Raw genomic sequence first — 5752 nt, forward strand, 5'->3', positions numbered from 1 at the left:
ATATATATATATATATATATATATATATACACACACACATACATATATATTTATTCAATATGAAAAGCAAATAAGTAACAAGGATGTCCAGGTATCAGTACATTACGGCCACTTCCAGGGGCTCCATTTAATTAACCAATGAAAACATTACATCAATTTGAAATAAACCGCTCTCTTTGGAAGCAGACGACCATATATCTATGTGTGTGTGTCTTTTTCTATGTTTGTGCCCCACCACCTCTTGACAGCCATTGTAGGTGTGTTTATGTCCCTGTAACTTAGTGATTCAGCAAAAAAGACTACTAGAAGAAGTACCAGCCTTAACAAAAAGGAAAAAAGTAGTGGGGTTAATTCATTCAGTTAGAAATTCTTCAAGGCACTGCCCCAACATGGCCACAGTCGGTTCACTGAAACAAGTAGAAGGTATAAGTTCACTTCTCTGATCCCTTTCATGTTGCTTGGAATGGGTGCAAGTTTGACTGTATGGTTTAAAGGTTTATTTTGCAGTCATCCAGTTTCAGGTTCGATAACCACTATGAAGTACCTTGGACCTGATTTTTCTATCTTAACTCGGGATCAACCAAAGCCTTGTAAATAAAATCCGATATTGGATAAGTTGTACTTTTCCTTAAGGGGTTAGACGTCATCCAATATAGTTTAATACCGTTAACCCATTAGCATCCAACCTAAATATTCAAAATGTTTTATGTTCAACTGGCTTTTGGAACACAATTTTTGATTTTGTAAATAATGTTTTTCTCAAATGTGGCTTCATTAGCTCTGTAACCCTTTCCTCTCCAATGTTTCAGCATTTGGAATACCCTACAATGTCATTCTAAAAATTAACGATCACATCATCAAGATCTCAAAGCTACAAGATAATGTGTGATTAATTCAAAACAATTGAATAAACAAGGATTATATTTGAGAGAGTAATCTGAATGCTAAAGGGTTAAAGCTTAGCAAAATACTATCAAAATGAAGTGGCAAAGTTAACCAGCCCTGGAATATGCCAATGCACATTGACACGGAGGTTGTGGTTAATCAGCTGGATATTGTTATTAAGGACCACCACGAAAGGAAATGCCTTTTAATTGACAGAAGTATCAGTCCCAACAGATGATAATGCACTTTTCAAAGAAATGGTGGAAATTATTAATGAAATATGAAGATCTAAAAATAAAGATAACCCATACTGTAGGAACTCCCTATAATAATGGGTGTTTGGGGAATAATTAAAAACCCTGCAGACAAATACATAACCAAAACATCAAGTCTTACAAATATTGCACAGCAGAGAAATGGTGAAACCAAATGAAAATACTCCACACATACAAGACCCAGGCTGCTGTGTTGAGTGGTGCAGTGAAAACACAATAAAAATAAGACTACTGAATAAATAATAATAATGATTGTGAGGTTAAGTCCATGAGGGCCTCTTTGATTCTGGTTTTGCTATCTTTACAGCTAACAAGAGCTAACTTTGCTCTCTTGCCTCCCAAGCTGATAAATTAGAGATAAATTTGTGAGAAGTTACTTTTAAACAGTAAGCAAAATTGTTCTAGAAAAAAGCTCATTTACATAATTGTAAGAGGTTGATGACTTGATTATAGTTACCAGAGTGGGTATATTGTGCAAACCAGTGGTCTGTATGACCTGGTGTAGGGTGGAATGTCCACATAAGATTTTGTTGTTAAAAATTTATGTACAATAAACCAGTTATACTTTTTACAGCACACAATATTTTGACAATATTTTAAATACAATTTATAATAATATTTCAGCATAAAAATATATCACTTGTTAAGCTTATCTCTACAGATAAATTATAGCCAGCACTGATATTTGTGACTACGTTTCATATCCGAGACGTCAGAAGCAAACAAACAATGAGACTGAAGATGAAAAATGGGTTTGGGTGTACATGTCATATTTAGGAAGTTTTTGCCCCTTCATCAAAAACTGCCAAAGTATGGCTTGTGTGCCTGTTGCCCTTTTTTCATCTTCGATCTCCTTGTTTGTTTGCCTCTGATGTCTTGGATACGAAACATCGTAACGTAAATCAGTGGTGGTTATAATTTCCATAGAATACCTGCAGCGATAACCTTAGCAAGTGATGGTTCTGGGTTCAGTGCCACTGTATGGTGCCTTGGGCAAGTGTCTTCTACTGTAGTAGCCCTGCACAAGGCAATGCCTCGGGCAAGTGTCTTCTACTGTAGTAGCCCTGCACAAGGCAATGCCTCGTGGGTGAATTTGGTAGAGGGTAGGGCCTCATAGAGGTAGTGATAAGTGACCGAGGCTTTTGGCTGTATATCGTGCTTGAGAAGACCTGTCAGGCCAAGTGATATCATAGTCATGGCCAATGCTGGTGTTTTGTGACTGGCACCCATGCTGCTGGTGTATAAAAACCACCCACTACACTCTTGGAGTGGTTGGCATTAGGAAGGGCCTCCAGCTGTAGAAACCATGCCAAATCAGATTGAAATGTGGTGCAGCTGCCCAGCTTATCAGTTTTCAGTCAAGCCGTCCAACCCATGCCAGCATGGAAAACGGACGTTAAACGACGATGATGGTGATGTATGTTCATGTTTGTCCCCCTCTCTTCTCTCACTGCTTGATAAACCGGTGCTAGTTTGTTTACATCCCCATAACTTAGCAGTTTAACAAAAGAGACCGATAGAGCAAGTACGAGACTGATAGAGTAAGTACTATGTCTTTAAATCCTCCAAGGCTGTGCCCCAGCATGGTCGCACTCCAATGATTGAAACAAGCAGACGATAAAAAGATAAAAAGAAACCATGAGGCGTTTCATTGAGTTCTGTATTTTTTTCATTCCTCGGCCATGACTAATAATAATAATAATAATAATAATAATAATAATGATAATAATGATAACAACAAAGTAACAACTGTGTAATGATTTATGATTTTCTATTATATTAAAACTAATCTTTAGTCTTGCAATAGATTTCTCTAGTTTTGGTGTTGTCTTTGTGCTTGTGTGTGTATATATATATATGTGTGTGTGTGTGTGTGTGTGTGCATACATGTATATGTGTGCATACATATATATATATATATATATATATGCGTGTGTGTGTGTGTGTATATGTTTATGTGTGTATATGTGTATGTTTGTGTGTGTGTGTGTGTATATATATATATGTGTGTGTGTGTGTCTATTTGTGTTTGTATGTATGGGTGTGTGTGTGTGTGTGCAATATGTGTACATGCTGTGTGTGAGTGTATACATACTGTGTATGCAGTGCATGTTTGTGTGCACATGCTATTTGCCTGTATGCATGCTGTGTGAACACTATATGTACTGTGTGTGTGTGTGTGTGTGTGTATTTGTTTGTACAAGTGCTGTGTGTGCATTGTGTGTTGTTTGTGTGTGCTCTATGTGCTTTTATCACTCCAATGCAATGGTTAGTTAGCTGTTCCACACGCACACACACACACACACACGCACGCACGCGCGCAGACACACCGTCAAAAGCAAACACACAACTGAAAGCGCTTTGCTGTTTAATATTGGCGGTTGCATTCACACCCCACGCTGTTTCATCCCCCCAAAACCCCTCACTTAACTTCTCCACCTCTTTCCTTCCCTCCTTCCTTCCCTCCTCCTCTTCCCCTCTCTCTCTCTCTCTATCTCTCTCTTTCTCCTTTTCTCTCCTTTTTGGATTCTGTCCTTTTTCAAAGCTATTTTGTAACCAGGTCACTCGCTCTCTCTGTACTTGGATCAATAACATCTTTTGTGATAGGAACTATCTCCATATCTTGGTTACTAAGGTGGCTTATCCCTAGAACACCTTGTCTCTCCCCACCCCACAAAATACACACACACACACACACACGCTCTTTTACGAAAGCATACATACACATCTCACTCTTACTTACACATACAATCTTACTTACACATACAATCTCTTATATTGTATCCTTTCATATACAACCACACACACACACACACACATATATATATCTATATATATATATATATATATATATATATACACACACACACACATGCATTCATATATATTGGTGTATACACACATGTAATGTAGATTCATTTGTGTACACCCTATATGTATGCATGTCTGTGTGTATATACACTATTATATGTGTATGTGTGTGTACATGTATGCACACATGGTGTATATGTATGTGTTCATATTTGTGTATGTATATTTGTATGTGGTGTGTGTACATCCATTATGTGTGTGTTTGTGTGCACCCTGCATATGTCTGTTTGGTGGTGTGTGTGTGTGTGTGTGTGCATATACATATAAAGAGAGTAGTGTGTGTGTGTAGGCACTGATACATCTGCATACAGAAAAACACATGCATTTGTATAGATACAAGTGAATGCGTAGATGCATTCATAATATAACATCCACCTCTCTCTCTCTCTCTCTCTCTCTCTCTCTCACACTCCTAACAGTTTATGGTTCTTCCACAGGAGAGTGCTTTTTCATGTAAGTTACAACACTGCTGTCTTTTATCAATCTTTTTCTCTTCTGCCACCGCCGCCACCACCACCACCATTACCACCACCACCACCACTTCTGTTTGCCTCCTCCTCCTCCCACACCACCTTTGTCCTGTCGCCTCCATCACCATTATTGCTGCCACCGCTACTACTACTAGCAGCACTAACAATAACACCACCACCACCTCCACCACCGCTACTACTACTAGCACCACGACCACAACCCACCCACCTACCTCTGTCAGCAATAATACCATTTGTTCTTCAGAAAGGACTACCCAGTTTGTTTTGTTTTCCATACAGTAAAAATGGTCTCTTCTTCTGTTATTGGCTGAGAAGAAGAAGAAATGGGGGATTTTGAAAATTACTCAAACTTTAGGCCCATGTCTCACACTCAAACTCTCTCTCTCTCTCTCTCTCTTTCTCTTTCTCTTGCACACTTATAAATAAATACATGCATGCACACACACACACACACACACACACACACACACACACACACATTAAGTATCTTTCTCTCCACACATACAAATACACACACAAACACACACACTAACTCTCTTTCTGTCTGTCTGTCTCTCTCTCTCTCTGTCTCTCTCTCTCTGTCTCTCTATCTCTCTGTCTCTCTCTGTCTCCCTCATTTTCGTTGTCTTTAATTATGTAGACCATTTTATTTATTCAAGGATGCTTTCTGATCTTTTCTGTGTGTTGCTTTCGATGTTATGAGTGTGTGTGTGTGTGTGTGCGTGTGTAGGTGTTTTGGTGTGTATATGAGCTCGAAAAGGAGAGAGAAGGAGGAGGGAGGGAGAGCATAAATGATTTATTCTCTCCATTTCTTTGCTTATATATCTTGCTCTTTTCCATGGTTGAAATGCTAAAGAAAGAACCACAAAGAACTTACCGTAATTTCTGTTGCCGTTGTAAATTTTTAGATTTTACTTTTTTTTTTTTTTTCGTAAAATTTCCTAAAAGTTGATATTGAGATGAAGCAGGGGTGAGAATGATGTGTTTCTCTGCTCTTTGAAACACTTGTGCCAGGCCAGGTCATGCATGGAGGTGGGGTGGGGATCATGCACCATTGTAGTGCATTGCTGCATCTGCTCTTTGTCATTCTGGGGGCATTCCACCGAGGGGGGGGGGCGGTCTCAGTCAGTTACCATCCCTGTGATGTACTTACTTCATTTGCTTTGACCATGTGGCTTATGACTGGTCAATACAAGCCAACGCCCCAGTTAGATCCTCAGAGAAGACAAT

The 5752-nt window shown here is 38.9% G+C and overlaps 1 protein-coding gene across 4 annotated transcripts in view; it reads left to right on the forward strand.

Annotated features, from left to right (window-relative positions):
• The window catches only part of LOC106871426 (uncharacterized), a 377941-nt gene that overhangs the window by 131203 nt on the left and 240986 nt on the right, over positions 1-5752 (forward strand). The window lies entirely within an intron of this gene.

Source organism: Octopus bimaculoides, chromosome 7 (assembly GCF_001194135.2).
Source record: "Octopus bimaculoides isolate UCB-OBI-ISO-001 chromosome 7, ASM119413v2, whole genome shotgun sequence".
Classification (NCBI taxonomy): domain Eukaryota; kingdom Metazoa; phylum Mollusca; class Cephalopoda; order Octopoda; family Octopodidae; genus Octopus; species Octopus bimaculoides.